Here is an 18,771-nt window from a genome sequence, read left to right on the forward strand (position 1 = left end):
ATTAAAGTGTTTTGGGTATTTCTCTTTCTATACACATTTTATGATTTCATAAAGTAATATGCATATTAATATTTTAAATGCAGTATAAAGCATACATAAAATAGAAATTAAAGCGATCCTATGTGGGTGAAATCGAATATTTTTAAGTTACGTAGTATTTATTTATTTATTCATTTATTTATTTATTTATGGCTGTGTTGGGTCTTCGTTTCTGTGCGAGGGCTTTCTCTAGTTGCGGCAAGTGGGGGCCACTCTTCATCGCGGTGCGCGGGCTTCTCATTATCGCGGCCTCTCTTGTTGCGGAGCATAGGCTCCAGATGCGCAGGCTCAGCAATTGTGGCTCACGGGCCTAGTTGCTCCGCGGCATGTGGGATCTTCCCAGACCAGGGCTCGAACCCGTGTCCCCTGCACTGGCAGGCAGATTCTCAACCACTGCGCCACCAGGGAAGTCCAAGTTACGTATTCTTTATATCATTTATTAATTGTACAAAAATATTTTTGCTTTCATCTTGTAGAGGTTTGCATTCATGCTCTGGATGCTTGGCTGTAGAACGTCTTGTGAATTATCATGGCTTTCTACCATCATTAACTAATATTTCAATGTACAACATGAACTGAAGGTAGGGTGGACATTAATAGTGGGGGACTGGTCAAGTTTCCATTATCTGTGTTTGGTGATTTGGCTGCGCAGGGAAGGGTCACTCCTGTTTTCTTGCAGCTAGTCTTTGCTAGTCCGTCCTATCTTCAAGTCCCATATTTTGTGTACATACCTTTCTTAAACCACCTGCCCATTTTGTGAGTGCAAATTTGGTTAAAACTAAGCAATACAATCTGAAGTCCACTTAACTAGTCACAGGTAAACTATACCATGTAATAACTGGCCAACTTGCCCTATGGTTTCCCAATGGATGATCTTGTTGGGGTGTGTACATTCCACTCAGTGATCACTGGTTCATACAGAGAACAAAGCACTCAAGCATAATTTCAGTGTCAGCAGAAAGTGTTCACTGATTACAGAGCACACTTACTGGAGTCAGAAGCCCAGGGTGAAGAACTGTTTCCACCACGTACTGTCCCAGAGACCTTGAGCAAGTTCTGTCACGTCTCTGTAGCTCAGTTTCCTCATCTGTAGAGTGGGGGCAGTAATAGTATTTCTCTCGTAAGGTTTATGAGGACTAAATGAGTTGAAGCATCTAAAGCAGTGTCTGTTAGGCAGGGTGTGTTTTAAAGTGCTAGCGATTTATACCATTGTCATCATTATTCCTACGATCTTATTTCCAGTCAATATTATTTATTGAACTTGAATCTAAGTGATTGTGGTGAATAAGAAAGATTAAGACATGAGCCATAGGTGTTTGATTGCAAAAGTCAGGACTTGGTTAGAATTTCATTTGGGGGTTCTGGGCACAACCAGAAATAGTTTCAAGCTAATTACATAAGTGACAGGCTGGCTGCAATGGCCATCTGCTTCCCCTCCTGCCCTTGGTCTGCGCCCACACCCTCCACATAACTACCCTAATGTAGATGTCTCAATTCAGCACAATGAAGAGGGTCCCGCAACTTGCCCAAGTTAAATTTTTTTTTTGTATTGAAGTATAGTTGATTTACCATGTCGTGTTAGTTTCAGGTGTACAGCGATGTGATTCAGTTATATATCAGTTTTATATATATATATATGTTCTTTTTCAGATTCTTTTCCCTTATAGGTGATCACAAGATATTGTGTATAGTTCTCTGTGCTGTATAGCAGGCCCTTGTTGGTTTTCTATTTTATATATAGTAGTGTGTATATGTTAAACCCAAACCCCTAATTTATACACCCTTCCCCCAATCCCCTCTGGTAACCTTAAGTCTGATTTCTATGTCTGTGAGTCTTTTTCTGTTTTGTGAATAAGTTCATTTGAATCACTGTTTTCGATTCCACATATAAGCGATATCATATGATATTTGTCTTTCTCTGTCTGGGTTACTTCACTCAGTATGACAATCTCTAGGTCCATCCATGTCACTGCAAATGGCATTATTTCATTCTTTCTTATGGCTGAGTAATGTTCCATTGTATATCTGTACCACATCTTCTTTATCTATTCATCTATCGACGGACATTTAAGTTGCTTCCATGTCTTGGCTATTGTAAGTAGTGCTGCTATGAACATTTGGGTGCGTGTATCTTTTTGAATTAGTTTTCTCCAGATATTTCCATGGTAAATATTATACTCAAGATTTGGTTGTGTTCCCCATATACCTCCTTGATGTTCTAACCTTCATATTTTCATCCTTAAATCTCAGTAAGAAGATGCTAATATTTTTTTAAAAAAGACCTAAAAGGTAGGGTAAGTTTTGATTAACTGTACCGACAATCCAAAATGCTCTTCTGACTTAACTTGCTAGTTTCCCTGTGGCTTAGCAACGACCACGGTTTTAGGTGCAGGAATCAATCACACCCGCCCTAAGAATTCAGACTTCTTGAGACAACGGAGGCTGATGATTACTTTGTGTCTATCTCTGTCTTTCTCCCTCATTCTGTTCTGTAAGACTCGCCTTCCGCAAATGTTCTCCAGCTGTTGAGAAATTGTTTTTCATCTGGAGCCAGCAATTGTTTTTAAGAGATTGATTCAAATGCAAAAGGAGCCCCAGGGACGAGTATTTGCATTTAAACAATAATTATTAGATGCTGAAACTGTGGCTACATGAGGCAAGAATTTCTAATTACCCTCTATTATTTGGGCCCCAACTTTTTCCCAGCTCTCTGGGGTCCATGCAAGCTGCGGGGCACAGCAGCCGTGCACGCACCAGAAAAGACACGTGTGGTACGTCTGCTCCAGCGGCCACAGGGCTCGGGTCCTCTGGATGCCCCTGAGTTGACCCCAAATTTGTTTTGGTTCATTCAAGACCCCAAGGACAGACATCCGCCTCAAAGCACGCTGAATGGTGCCATAACCTCTGGTGTCCCTTTGCCTTTAATGGAACTGGGCTCGGGGAACCGCATCCTGGGGCTGCTTCCCAGAGCTGGTGAGAGCAGCCACTTGGCTGAAGTGGACATAGCAGTGGTCCAGGGGCTCAGTTTCAATGGCCCCATCTGATGACCTTTCTGGTGACACCGTGGCACAGGCAAGAGGCCTGTGTGAGTTTTTAGTGGTTAAAACTATCACGCAAAAGGGGCCAAGTTTGAAGGTTGGTTGTTTCAGTAATACAGTAGGACATTGCTATTAATTCAAATCCCCGAAAAATAAGATATAAATAAATATTATAATAGCTACATAAATAAAAAAAAATTACATACGAACATAAAATAAAAAGAATAGTAAAGAGGTTATACGTCATGAGCTTTGTAAATGGTAAAGACAGAGCAGCGTGAGTGGTTTCCTTCTCCCTTTTTTTTTTTAATGGATCTTCTTGAGATCTGGCCTTCCGGGTTCCCACTGAGCAGGAAGGTGACAGGTGCAGATTTCCCCTGAGCAAGAGGTCGTGGTCACAGGATCTGGCACAGAGAAGAAAGCAATGTCCCATATAGTTTTGTCCCACGTTGCCCAACAAACAGTCTCCAGGAAGAGCTGAATCAGTCCTGCCAGGGATGATGGACCAAAGCAGATTGGGGACCATTGCAGAGGCTTCTGCCTCTCATTCTGTCTCTGAGTTTGTCTTCTGAGTGAAGGAAGCCAGAGTCAGAAGCGGGAAATGGATGAAGGGAAGGGTCCGATGAGGTCCTGAGGTCGGGGAAGGTGGCTTGGAAAGTCGGGCCTGGTCACCAGCCAAACCAGGGCTCTGTGTCCTTGTCCTCCTGGTACCTTCTGGGCTCCCGCCTGCCCCGCAGCTCCTCACGCATAGAAATCTGTCCCCCGAACACTGTCTGTGTCAAGACGCTATTTCCTATTCAGCCATCTGGGATCCAGTTGGGAGCCATATTTGTTTTACAAAAAGGTTGGGATGAGGGAGTCACAGACTGTGGCCAGAGGGTCTAAGCTATCAATCAAAGAATCAAAAGAGGGTGGTCCTTATTCCCAGTTCACTCTGATCTCTACCTTTGGGTCTGAAAATGCACTTGGGGTTTGTCTTTGTAAGTGTACCACCTTACACTTTGTACCCTGATGGTATGATCAGCCCGAGTTTTTGCCAGAGTTCACCTCCCCGTAGGACTCTGGGTAATGAGGTGATGCAGGACACGTGCCCACGGGGCTGCAGTCTGCACGGAACCGGGGCAGTCCCTGGGCTTCATCATGTCAATAAAGGGACTCCAGGAAACTTGGTGCCAAGAAGCCGAAATGCAAAGTATCTGCTGATAATTCAAAGTGGGCAACTCGGTACATACTTATATTTATTTAACTGAAGAAACCATTTGAATTCACGTCCTATGTGATCCTGCTTTTTCTTTTCTTTTCTCCTCCCAGACTCTTCATAATCTCAGCTTTATTGTCCCTGGTCAAACATTTAAAAATTATCATCAAAAAGATATTTAAGAAAATAGTGTAAATGTCTCTAATCGTGAACCTGCTTGAGAAAAGGTAAAAAATAGTGGGAGTAAAGAGTCACCAAGGAGAAAACAGGTTTGCCTGGCTTGAGTCCAGCATCAATGCAGACTCTGCTCTCCTAGAATTCCAACCCCAAGGCAAATGATTGTTACCTGGAAGAGAGGAATAGTCCTAGGAAAGCAAAACCTTCTTCTTTAATTTGCCTCAAGGTCAAGTGTCTCTGTCCCTCTCTCATTGCAAAGAGATTTGAAATTCAGGGACTAAAGAGCCCTGGAAATGAGGAAAAAGAAAGAATAAGCCACTTACCAAAAAGATACACTCCTTTTGTAAGAGCTAAGTTGACATTAGCAAAGGACAAAATATTGCCTAAGCAAGAAAATCAGAATTGAGTCCGATTGTTTTATCCCACTGGGGGGAAATTACAACTGTTTCAGTTTTTAAAACATGTGTATGTGAGGAATGCATTGATAGGACTTGCCACAAAGGTTGCTTATGATTTTTCAGAGGGCAGGTCTCAGCCAAGTAATCATTACAAAAGATTTATAATTCGGTCTTCATTGATGCGGTATCTGTCACATTGCAATTGCTACTGTGATTAGTTATTACGACACCCAGCAAAAGGGCTCCTAACAAACCAGCATCAAGACAGGTTAGGCAGCTCTTCCAGGGGTACGTTCCAAAAACTCAAATGAGAAGGATTTGCTTTTCCTTCCCAATCTCCCCACCTGGCCCCTGGCTTTGCGCTGCTCCCCCCTTTCCTGGCTGGCAGGCCTTGGAACTCCTGCGAAGTGGCATCTGCTACATTCCAGCGCTCAAGATTCTTATGCAACCCTTAAAATATTTTCATTTGCTTTTAAAATAAGAGAACTCTAAAAAAAAAATGGCCCAGTTCCCTTTTAAATTTTTTTACAAGTAGGAGAGGTGCTAAGATTGTCAAAGTCTTTTTAACCCAATCCTGGAAAACATGGAGGGATTTTTTTTTTTTTAACCTCCGGAGAGTGAGTCAGTGGAGGATTTGTATACAGCTGAAAAAAATATAAGGTGAGATTATGGTCAGGTTTTTTTCCCTTCTTGTTTGTGTTTTTCTTGATTTTTCTGTGATAAGCATATGTGTTTATAATAAGGAACACAAGATTATTTTTTTCAATCTAACTAAAAAGTGCTGCAAATGTTAGCTATGATGGGTAGGGTGTTCCACCCATGATGTCTTTTAAGAGGACCCCAGACAAAGGTGCCTGTTAAGGAGATTCCAGGCAGGAGACAGCGGATCCAGTTCCAGACCCTCCTTGGAAATGATGGGCTGGGATCGTCAAGTACCTGCACTGAGTCGTCTATGTCTGAGACGCCTTGGGTGGTGCCCAAGATTCCTCGTCTGAAGGCGGAACATCATAATTAAGGGGCTAATGTGTCCTCTTAGCGATGGTGACTTACAGGAGCTAGAGGCGGGCTTTTGAAGGCGGAGATGACCACACAGAGGCTCAAGCTCAGGGAGAGCCCCTCTCACTGGCTGAAAAGGCTTTCTGTAGAAAATTTAAACAGAGACTAGAGTCGAGAGAGCAGTGAACCCCAGCTCCGACGCCATTGACTCTTAACTAACCTCTTATTGTATTTAAAAACAAGTCTCAGATGTTATAGCATTTCATCCATAAATACTTCAGCATTTTTCTCCAAGGGCTCTTACAAATAGCAACAACAACAGAAACAAGCACCATGCCATGATCATGTCTTAAACTTAATAATTTCCTAACATCATCACATATCCAGCCAGTGGTCTCTTGGATTGTTTTGTGTGAACCTCACTGTTGTTTTTTCCAAATCTGAGTCTAAATAAGGGCCATGCATTGTATTTGTTTCATATGCCTCTTAAGGGTCTTAATCTACAGGTTTACACTCCCCATTTCCTGGTCATTCACTTGTTGCAGAAGTGGACCATTTGTCCTATGGAATTTCCTACCTTCTGAATTTTGCTGATTGCATCCCTTTGGGTTGTTTAACATGTTCTTCTATCCCTGTGTTTCCTATAAACTAATAGTTAGATCTAGAGGGCTTTCAAAAAAATTTTTTTTTCAGGAATAATTCAGAGTCCTCTGATACTGGTTTTAAAAAAAATCTAGACTTGTGAAAACTTTGAAACTATTTTAAAATGCTCCACGGCTGATTACTTCAAACATGAAACTTTCATGTATCTTTATAATGCTCAAAAAATGGGGGCAGTATTATTCTGGTGAGCTAATCATCTATCAGGCAGTGGATTCCTCCTTGAAGATTTTCCCTCTTACTTTCCAAATGCCAGGATAAATCCAGAGGCCAAAGAAGTCTCTAATAAACTAGTATAGACTTTGTGGAAGTTTCTGACAGGCTTTTTTTCAGAATTTCAGAGGAGGGGACAAATTTCCTGCTTTGCTCTGGGAGGGTCAGGACTTCCACTGCTTTTCTCACTAACAAAGGAGGAGACTGGCTGTGCAGGTTCCAATGAAAGGATGTGATCAATGTTGAAATAGGGAAGATTTGGACAGTGTGGACACAGTTTGTGTACATTTTAGAAAATGATGAATTAGTTGGGTGTGGTTGTTAAGGTGCCCAATACCTGTCAAATCAGTTTTGACCCAAATGAGCAGAGACAGCCAGCTCCACCCGACGTCACTCCCAGCATCCACAGTCCCCGGTCTGCCACTTCACTGGCCACAGGCCTGGTGATGCGATGCAGTTAATGGATGTGGAAATCGCTATTCCGATGGCAAGCTTGAGATGGCATGACCCAGCTGCGTGGCCACCAGAGGTATCTGTCTCTGCACCTTGACTGCCTTGGAGAAACTGTTCTGATTAGACCACAGAACTTTCGATTGCAAATCATTTCCATCCACATGCATTGGGGTTGTTCCTATGGACACACTTTCCAGTTGGGCACGAGGGCCGGTGAGGACCCCAGCCGCCAGCTCTAAAATGCCACGCTTTCTAAGCCCCTGAAAGAAGGAAAGGAGGTTATTTAATGCATAAACTCTTTGGCACCAAAAAAACAGGACCATTTGAAATGAAGTCTCTCCAGAGAAGGGAGCCTCGGTTCATGGGCATTGTTGCCAAGACGGTGCTCAGCGAGCTGGGAGCTGGGTGAAGCTTCTGAGTGTTGGGCTGTGAACAGAGTGTACCAAGTTGCCATTTGAGTTTATTCTCAGTTGTTCTTCGCGTTGGGGGTGAACTGTGAAGGACTTGGGCAACCCACGCCCCCATGCAGGGACCCTTCAGCAGTTCTCCCGTCTTGCTGGGCCTGTTTTGCAAGGAAGCAGGTGGTGAAATGCCAAAGCCAGTGTCCAGAGACTTTTGCCACTATGGTGGATCCCGCACCTAACACTGGCTGACAAAGGCTGCATCCCGACCAGGACTCCTTCTCATCTCAGTAGCCGTTTGCATGCTGGTGGGAAATGGTCCAATAGGTCCAGAAGTCGGGGGTGGGAAGAGGAGTATTTTCTCCTCCAGGACGCTCTACCGTCTGGGCTAGAGTGATTTGCTTTTCCTCCACAGACAATGCTCCTAGCACTTAAAACTACTTTAATGAATCTGTTTTTGGGGAAGGAGGTGTTTTGCAAATGTGACAGGCACTCATGAGATAGATAATGGATTGATGGTGAGCGTGTAAGGGAGCCCCGCGTGCCGGTCGCTGGCGAGGCCGAGTGTGAGAAACATAATTCGGGTAAGATCCAGCCCTCCAGGACAAAAAATGAAAGAGGCATTTAATTGGAACACTCAGCAATCAGAAAACCAAGACAGAGGTTAAATTGTTTTGAGCAAGAGAAATTAATACATTAAAGGTTACATTTCCAACTGTGAGGCAGTGAGCTGGGCTCTTCCGTGGTGTCAGAATTACATAAGGCAGGAGAAATGGCTCTGAAATGATTGTGGAATCATTAACAAAAGGCAAGGCAGAGTAAGACACTTCCCAGCAGGAGGGAGCAAAGAAGAATAAAGACATGGAGAGAGCTCATTAAGAATGAATTGCAGACCATAAACATTTGAAACCACTAAGTGTGGAGTTCTATCTGTTATCTAATGACTCAGAAATTATAAAACTAGCAATGACTTTCAGAAAAGGAGTTGACTTTGCAGGAGGTTGTTTGCCATTACACATGCAGAAAGGTTTTTTTTTTTTTTTTTTTTTTTTTTAAAGTGGGGAAAAAAACTCTCATCTTTGTAAATCAGCACGATTTAAGCAACTTCAGCTATCCTCTGACAGATTTTTCTTCTGTATAATTACACATTGTCTCAGATTTAGTTATAAGGATATTGAAATGAACGTGCTAGGCCGGGGAGGGGAAGCCACGGGCCGGGGGTGGGGTGGGGAAGAGGAGTCGGGAGAGACAGAAGTCCACACCTTGCCATCTAACTGCAAATTGACTCATCACTTTGTCTTCAGGAAGATCTAGAAAGCTTCGTCGAGAAAGCCCTGCCACTAAATCCTCCAGAGTGGACTCAGGCTTTGTTGTGATTGAGGGAGATTCCATTTGTACGTTGTTATTTGCATGGTTTCCTAGACAGTCGGGCTCAATGAAAGGAGATAATCCATCTTTGGTTTTGCTCTCCCATCCCCCGTGCACACCCTCCTCTCGGTGAGAAAAAGGGACGCCTGGAATTGAATGATTTAAAACTCCATACTCCTTAATCTTTCAGAATATTGGGCGCTGTACTTCCCAATGCCCTTTACTAGGTGATTTACCCGTGGCGAACATGGTAGAGAAGCATCAAGCCATATGACTGGGCATTGCACCCAGGCCTCGAAAGTGCCTCTTGGGAAAATAGATGAAGCTCCAGTAATGGGTAGTCCTTCCGGAAAGAGCAGAGTTCAGAGCAGCTGGCGGGGTCTTGGAGGAGAGGACGGAATGCTCCTAATGGCTTTTAGAAGCCAAGGCTTTCACTGGGCAGTGTGACGTCCAGTGGGCTCTATTACTCAGAGGGGAGGCGTGTTTGTAGACAGCTCATAGTGATAACTAGCACCGTTTCATCCTTCAAGTGCCCCCGAAGAAATGCAGAAGTTGACAAAGCCCGTCTGACCCTTTCTAAATGCCTCCTGGTCAGTCGCTGTTTATCTTTAATGGCAGAGCAGGGCAAGGCCAGCTTTCTCATCTTTCCTGAGCAACCAACTCGAGGGAACAGGATTCAAGTGAACCACGAATCATTTGAATAACTATTATTACTACGAAAAATTCACAAGTGCGGATGTTCATCGCAAGAATACGTTACCAAAGACATTGAGAGGGCTCCTTGGGGAAGCTCCTCATCTGTCTTCCAACCCTATGATTCTAAGATGAAACATTCTCGTAGCTTATGAAGAAAGGAGATTCCATCCTGTTCCTACTCGATGTTAGCGTCTGTGGTCAGCAGCGTCCTGTTGAGACAGGGGGTCTCTTCAGTTGACTGGTGGTCTTTCATCCAGTGAGCCTCTAAGTGAGGGCTCTAGGTAGCACACTCAATATGCTCCATGATTTACTGGGGTACAAGAAGATTTTACATATATAATATATACACATAATATATATGTTATGTATATAGTTTTTCTTTTTTTTTAAGAAGAAAGAAAGGAAGCTTTAGGAGCATCACGACTCAGGTTGATGTTCACGTCCCCTCTTTTTGGTGTGTTAGCTGATCTGTCATGTGTCTCCCACAGTCTGTGCAGTGGGTTTAGGGCGGGATGGAGCTCTACAAATCAGCAAGCGGGCCAATCAGTGGTGACTTTTAGGGCCCTACAGTTCACACGTGGCCAGCTAAGAGGCTTTACAAGTCATATTTTCTGGTCTTAACCAGGGTGACTCTCCCAAAACAAGGTTCTCACAAAGAAACTGTGGATTGAAGGTAATGCTGACGATGTAAGAACAAGGTGACAAGAAATCCCTCACGTTGACATTTCAATTCTTCTTAGGAGTGATGCTCTGCCACGATCAAGGGCTAATGTGACAAAAAGCTGACCAGAAATCCCAGAATGATAGAGAGTAGGAGTGGAAACATGTATTCACAACCACTACCCTTAAGAATGAAGGTTGTCCTAAATGCTAATTATATATAGTATACCTTTGGGAAGGATCATTTTTCAATGATGATGACAAATATAACCAAAAGCAGCTTATATATGAAAAAGAAACTGGATTTTGAGCTGTTCCTTAAATTGTATCACAGTGGCTTAAGTGGGCAGTTCTCAAACTTTCTGGTCCCAAGACCTCTTTATACTCTTAAAATTTATTGGCAAACTCCGAGAGCTTTTGTTTATGTGAGATATATCTAGCTTTTGTTTATAGTAGATATATCTACTATGGTATTTAATTACCATATTAGAAATTAAAACTGAGAAAATTAGAAATATTTCTTTATTAATTCATTTGAACACAACATCAATAAACACATGCTGTTTATTTTATGTTTACATAAATAAAGTATTCTGGATAAAACAGCTATATTATCCAACACAAAAAATTTGTGAAAAGAGTGGCATTATTCATATAATACATGTCTGGATTTTCTTATTTGCTTCTGCATTTGATCTATTGTGATACGTTGTTTTTGTTGAAAGATGTGAAGAAGACCCTTCCTCATACAAATGTGTAGTTGAAAAAGGGAGAAATATTTTAGTAGACTTTCAGATAACTGTAGATATTCTATGATACTACACCAAAACTCCACAAGTGGTTGTTTCTTAAGAGTTAATAGTGATTTGGAATCTGAAACATACCGATGAATTTTTATACACTGAAATATTAAAGCCCATTAGTCTCTTTTGCAAGTGGAATAATTTTTTTTATCTGTGCATAACTTTGTAACATTTTGCATTGGTTTGAAATTATTGGTCTGCTGAGCTCTGCAGATCTTGACACCTTTCATTACTTACAATCAAAATATCTCTGTTAATATCACCCAATCTCGACAGCAAAGCCTTTGACATTTTGGGGAAGCTGTCAAGCTCGTGGTGATAGACAGTGTTTTTCAAAATTCTTATCTTCACTGAAAAGATTGAATTTTATCCTTGGTAGCAAATACTGTTAGTCTCTTTCCCCTATAGTTACAGGCTTACTTTGTTTCTGAGAAAAATCTGCCAAATATCCACGTGCGAGTAACCATAGTTTGTCTCTCAGTCATTCTTTCGAGGAAAAGTGGTGTTCTGTGGAAAAAGCTCCGACAGTCCCACAAATGCTTTTCCTGCAGATCAACACCTTCCTTTGATGTGCTGCTCACATGGTTTATGTGCAACTTCTGTTTCACCATCACACATGTTTGAGGATCTAGATTTAATAAAATAATAATTCTTCCCACTTCATCAAGGAAGTGAAACTGGCTTTTTTTGGTAAGATGGGTGTGTGGCAGTAAAAAATACAATGACTCCTGATAAGGTTGTGTGTAAGACGTTCACTGTTTTGTTTACCATTAATTTCATGCCATCAAAGCAAATGTCAACACACTAGAAAAGGCAAAGAACAACCATAATTAGGATGAAAATAGTTTTGTCCTCATGGACTGAATGTCCAAGTCTTGGGGACCCTAACTGACAATGAACCATACTTTGATAAACACTGGTTTACGGCAAGATTTTCAAAGTTAGTGAGGCATATTCAATCACATTGCTTAATGTAAAAAAATTTAAGAAAAAATAAATCAATGACTTTCAAATTTGAGGTATAATAAATAAAATAATTAAAAATATTGTTTATGTAATCTTATTTTAATACTTATTTCTTGTAGATCACGATAGATGCAGTATTAGTATAGTGGCACAGGTCTATAATTTATAAATAAATAATTATACTTACATTGGGTCTGTGAGTGCAAATTTTTAAAGGTATATATATTTTCCTGGTAAACATTCATAAGAAAATCATCTGGAGCCGGCAGCTTTGAGACAAGAAGGGAGTCTATATATGACCCTCCTGGGAGCCTCTAGGAACATCCTGATTCTAGGTGAAGGGAGGGTTTGGGATTAGTGAGGGTGGAATAGGACATTCCCTAGGGAAGGGCACTAATTGGGCTCCTTGGAGAACAGCATCAGGCTGGGAATAGAGAGTGTGACTGCGGCTTCCGCCTTGTGTCCCTCAGGCTGGAAACCTGGGCGCTCCCCTCCCTCCCTCCCTCCACATCAGCTGTTTAAAAAGTCCTGGATCCCCCCCTCTGCACCCTTCCACCCCTCCTGTCTCCTCTATCCCAGGTCAGACCCTCCTCCAACCGCCCTCCTGCTTCCCCACAGCTGCACGCCTGTGTCCTTCTCCATGCCACCAGTGCGGACTTCCCAGCACTGGACATGCATCTCGCCTTTAAGAGTCTTTGATGTTCCTGTGAACTTCAGGGTAGATTCCAGATTCCTAGCTCAGCACCCACACCCGTGACTTGGCCGCTGCCTTTCTTCTTGGCCTGCTCTGTCCAATATGGCAGCCGCTAGCCACATGTGGCTTTTTAAATGTTAAACCTAAATACATATAAATGAAGTCAAATTAAAAATCAGCCCCTCAGTCACATTAGCCACCTTTTAAGTGCCCAATAGCCACATTTGGCTAGTGGCTACCACATTGGACAGCAAGATTATAGATCATTTCTATGGTCTATAATTCTATTATAGAATTATAATTCTATAATAGAAAGTTCTATTGGGCAGTGCTGCAATATTACATTTTCTAACTAGTGGCTGTTGATTTTACATCTCTCACTCTAAAATAAAAAACTTTCATCCCAATGCCTAGATATAGAAAAATAATAACGATATTAATGTTAACAAGGCATAACCACTCTAACAGTCAGAAAACTACGCAACAGCACCGTTGGCAGAGCGTATGTAAGACACCACCATAGCGAGAGGGAGGGATCATCCTGGGACCAGTCTGCTAGCACTTCTGTTCTGTCCAACAAGGGTCACCTGTCTGGACGGGGCAGCTGAATTCGGGGAAGGGGTAGGCCTGCAACTCTGAGTGGTGCCGTCATGGAGACAGGACCGCTCATTAGCCTGACTTGAAGTAAGAATAAGAACCATTTTCGTGTCTATTCTGCTGCTTCCTCTGTGTGTAGCTGCAGCAAGAATGGGCATTTAGTGGCCTTTGGGGGGAAATATTTGATTGCAGTTTGTAGGGCCTGTCACCACTGATGGGATGTCTTTTCCTTGGAAGCAATACAACATTTCTTTTTCAGTTGCCCCATCCTCTGTGGGCTTTAGCCCACCTCTGCCAGAACGTCCACCGCTGTCATGATGATGCCAAGTTGGTGGCCTGTGCCCTGAGACCTCGTTATTCGTGACCTTGCATTTAGGTTTAAACAGAGCAATAAGCTACTGCGTATAAAGTTTGCCCAGAAGCTAATTGTGAAGTCCAGCGTTCGCGGGTGGATGGTTCACAGCAGGGAGCCGTGGCTTCAAAGGCCTCCCTCTTGGTCTAGAACTTCCTCCTATGCCCACGCCAGACACTAAAAGTCTGGCCAAAATGTGCACTGGCTTTTTGGTTCCGTTTTCCAGTTCCTTGGATCAGAAGGCATTGTTTGACTGTATCCTGCCAAGGTAGCAGAAGTCAGGGACAGCTTTCAAGTTTTCCGTGCCAACAAAGACTTGGTGGTGAGGAGGGCTTCCCTGGATCTGAATTACCCACAACCCAGGTTTTCAGGATGATTAATAACCTGCCGCACGGGGCTCCTGTGGAAATGTGACTCACAGCCTCCAGCAGGATGCTCTGGTTGGGGGTAAGGTGTCTTTGGGTTAGGAGCGCAGCCTGGTGCCAACTCTGGACCATGGGATGTCAGAGATTGGAGAGATATTAAAGGTCATTGACTCAAATATCCACTTTTGTCGACAATGAAGGAGCCCTGGCTAAGTGGAGGGACTTCCCCAGGGGGAGAGAGCCAGGTTCTCTTGACTTCTGGTCTTGTGTTCTCCACGTGGAACTTGCTGCTTTCACATTCAATCCAGGGATGTTGATTGTGGTTGTTCAGGATGTTCAGTTAACAACGTGTGTCTCCCCAGCTGAGCTGCTTCATGACGAGAGAGACCTTTTCCTGGTTTTGTTTTGTTTTGTTTTTTGTATTCTCAAGAAATTTAAATTTAGGGAAGATGAAACTAACATATGAAATCCATAAAGAGTAATCATATACTAGGCTGTGTGTCAAGCAGAATGGGAATTCAGAGAAAGGAGACATTGGTATGGTCTCAGATAATTGAAAAAATCCTCATAGTATTGGAGTTTTCTCTTAGCAAGTAGAAGAAAGAGGGAAAATATTCTGGGTGAGGGGATGCCTGCACCGCGACTTGAGGAGGGGATGGGAAGTAGGTATGCGGGGTTGGAAGAAGGATACACCTGGGGAAACTGTGGGAAACGCGGTTGGAAGGATGGGGAGGACCCAGTTCTTAAATGCCATGAAAACCAGGCTGAGGCATCTGTGCCATTTCAGCAGCTTCTGGGGAACTTTGGAGCTGGAAATAGAGTCTGGAGGCCTCTTGCAAGGTGGACGGGACACGGGGCAGGGGACAAGGGATAGGTCAGGGTGTTCTGTAGACAGGGTTCCTCCGTAGTGAGTGAGGCAGAGAACGTGGAGCTTGCAGTCCACAGACTTGAGTCCAAATTCCAGCTCCATCCCTTTCTGGTGGTGGGACCTTGCACGGGGTACATTCTCCCACCTGACCTTAGTTTACTCCTCCGTAAAATGGGGATGATGATATCATAGCTTCCAAGGACTGATGAAGGACTAGATGTAATAAAATACATGAAATGCTTAGTTCGGTGTCTTATGCATGGAAAACACTCAGTCAATGATGGCTGTATTAGTGTCCTGTTTCTGTCGTAAGAAATGATCGAAAACCGGGTGACTTAAAACAACAGAAATCTGTTGTCTCATGGCCAGGAGTCTGAAATCAAGGCGTTCTATTCACAGGGTTGGTTCCTTCTGGAAGTAGAATCTGTTCCGCCCTCTCTCCCAGCTCCTGCTGGGGGCCGGCAAGCCTGGGCCTTCCTTTCCTTGCAGCTGCGTCCCTCCAATCCCTGCCTCTGTGGTCACATGGCCAGCTTCCCTCTGCGTGTCTCTGTGTTCTCGCCTCTTAAGGACACCAGTAGCTGCATTTAGAGCTCACCTTCTCCAATATGACCGCATCCTAAGTTAATCGCGTCTGCAGAGACACTGTTTGCAAATAAGGTCACATTCACAGGTATGGGGAGTGAGGACTTGAACTTGTCTCCTGGGGAGACACAGTACAACCCCCAACACTCCCCACGTCAAGACCCTTAACTTGATCACGCCTGCAAAGTCCTCTTGTACCGTATAAGGAAGCATTCACAGGTTCCCCGGATTAGGACCTGGACATCTTTGGGGACCATTATGCAGCTTACCAGGGCGGTTATTGTCTGGGTGCTGAGAGAGCCGGTGGGTTTGCTCTCCTCACTCGTTGATTAGACCTGAGAAGGCACAGGTTTGGGGACCGGGCCTCTGGAGCTGGGCTGCCTGGCCTCAGGTCAGGGCCCCATCCCTTGCTAAGTCTGTGCCCTGGATGAATTAATTTGGCTCAGGTCAGGGCCCCATCCCTTGCTAAGTCTGTGCCCTGGATGAATTAATTTGGCTCAGGTCGGAGCCCCATCCCTTGCTAAGTCTGTGCCCTGGATGAAATAATTTCCCAGCTGTGCTCTGTAACAGGGGTAACAGAAGCCCCTCTGCAGAAGTTATCGTGAGGACGAGCGAGTGAGTACAGGCGGCACCCTGGTCCCGGGGCCGGGCATCGGGCAGCTTGCTAGTAGGCGCTGCCTCGTCGATGCCGTCATGGTTACCGCCCTTAGTCCTATGCACCATGCCCCTGCGCGGTATGGGCATAAAGACCCTTGACATTGCGATTCAGGGCCCCAAGAGGCCCCTCAAGGTGGGACTTGAGAGACAGCAGTTTCCTGCAATAGGTAAAAGAGTTCAGGAAGACCGGTAACAAGCCCCTGTGATGCAGGGCCCTGGTGGAGGGGCTGAAAGGGGTGGGGGGCTGGAGGTGGAGGAGGCGGAGGGTGAGGACCTGGTGAGTCCAGGAGCGGCGACTGGGCACCAGGGGTGTTGCCAAGGGCACCTGAGGCCCGTCAGGAGGCAGGGTCACCTGAACCTGAGGGGCCTTTGTGCTGGTCTCTGCAGGATTTCTGTCTGTTCTCAAAGGGCGGGTGCAGTACGTGGTGATTTCTTGCATTTCTCTGAGACCACGGGGCCGTCATGGCGAGTGGCAGCCCCTCGGCTGCTTGGCAGTGCCGTCCCCCAGGGAATCTGCAGCTCGGATCTCCCCAGAGGCCGAGGGTGTGGGTTTGGGGAGGGGGACTGCCCAGGATGGCACTGTTTCAGCTGTGGCGACAGGTCCCCAGATCGTGCCGTGAGAAGGGGACTGCAAGGCAGGTGGCATTTCCTGGGAACAGAGAGACTTCCCATGGCCATGTCCCCATGTCCTGTCTGGTGTGAGCATATAAATGTGACAAGTGAATGAACGCGGTTACACTGGGAACAGAGCCTTGGTGACATCCTACGCCCATTATTTCCTGGGTGTTGGAGAACAGTGCTCATGAGTGAGAGTGTGTGAGTGTGTGGGGTGTGTGGGAGCATGTGAGAATAAGTGTGAGTGTGTGTGAGAATAAGTATGAATGTGTGAGTGTATGTGACTGCACTCATGGGTATTTGGTGCAGGGAGGTGGGACAGGGTGACGGTCGTCGGAGGGAAGCACAAAGCCTCACTCCTTCCGCACAAGCAGACCCTCTGCAGGGTGTATCCCCCTGCACCCCGATGCAGGCCAGCGTCAGGAAAACTGCTCACAGAGGGGGAGGAAGCTGACACGTGCGCAGAGAGGGAAACCTTCCCGAGTCTTCTCTCCACCTGCAGTGTCCAAGCGCATGTGGCGCTCCAGCCAGGAGGGCAAACTTGCCAGCAGTTTCAATGACTCCGGGCCATCAGGAAATGTACAGAATGGCCCCGAACGAGTAGGAAAAATACCCCAGAGCAACCAAACACCAGCACACTGTCCTAGAACAGAGAGGGGGGAAAAGGTCCTGAAAAAAACCCACTCCTAACTCGCATGCAACAGACAAAACAAAACCAGGCAGGGGAATTTCAAGGTGGGAGAAACAAGAAGAGGACCGCAGAGATACACGAGAATGGAGGGGCTAAGGTTTCCCTTGCTGCCAATGGATGGAGCAGGAGGAGATGCTTGCCAGGGGGAGGGGTGCTCCCTGAGGGTCCACGGGCCATTGGCTACCTGGGCATCCTCAGAGGTGCGGGCTGCTGGCGGCCGGGAGGAGTTTGAACAGCACAGTAGATAAGAACCAAGATTACCAATTCACTGTGGACCAAATAAGATTCCTCCCGCACAGGTGTATAAATACACCCGTGTTTATTTATAGCCACCCACGTTCTGTACGGCTGCCCGTATATAAACATGCATGGCAGACACAATGCCTTAGTGAGGTGGAGAGGAAGGAGATAACAGTTCCAGCAGTTGGGCCCACGGTAACCTGAGTAAAGGGCAATTTACCCTTCATTTAAAATCCAAAGGCATCTTTTTATTGGGAGCTCTTGGCTCTTTTCTGGCCATTTGGAAGAAAAGAAAAGAAATGCTTTGGGATTTGGAAGGAAAATTTCACAACCGGTATGTCTTGACTTTCTTTTCCCACAACCAAGACGTCCTTTGCTGGAGCCCTTTATCTAGTGCTTTGTATACATATTTTTAATCCTATACAAAAATGATAGGATGTCAAGAAGGATCTATAATAACACCATTTTTTTATTTCACTTCAAAGACTTGGCAATTTCTGATCCATGTGACATTCACACTTCTTCAGGGTCAAACAGCATCTTGCAGCCTTCATAAAATGATTAAATATTTTAAACAGTTCCTGCTTATACCTCCAACGCCCCTGGAGACTGATACTGTTATCGTTTTTGTCAAAGCCAGTTTCCATCCGCATTTGTCATTCCTGCTTGCATTTATGAGTTATCAATCGCGATGTCAAAATGCAAAATAACTGATGTTCTTTGGGCGGTATTGGATGGTCTATCTGGGGCTTTTAATCAATGCTGATTTTTATTTTCCATACCCATACATAAATCTTTACCATTCTGGGCCACATATAATGCGTTTGTACAAAACGCAGTGACAGAAGCAGTAGTTATATTATCAAACATTATACCTTGGGGCTGACTGAGTATCAAGGGCTTTCAAAAGAGAACCCTGGGAATTACTGAGCAGGAGAAGGGATCGCAGTACAGAATGTAAGGAATTGGTTGTTGCCATTTATAAATCAACATCCTGCTAGCTAATCCTTCTCACTTAAATACAGTCCAAATTCTCTCCCTGAT

This window comes from Balaenoptera ricei, chromosome 14 (genome assembly GCF_028023285.1).
Source record: "Balaenoptera ricei isolate mBalRic1 chromosome 14, mBalRic1.hap2, whole genome shotgun sequence".
NCBI classification, from domain to species: Eukaryota; Metazoa; Chordata; class Mammalia; order Artiodactyla; family Balaenopteridae; genus Balaenoptera; species Balaenoptera ricei.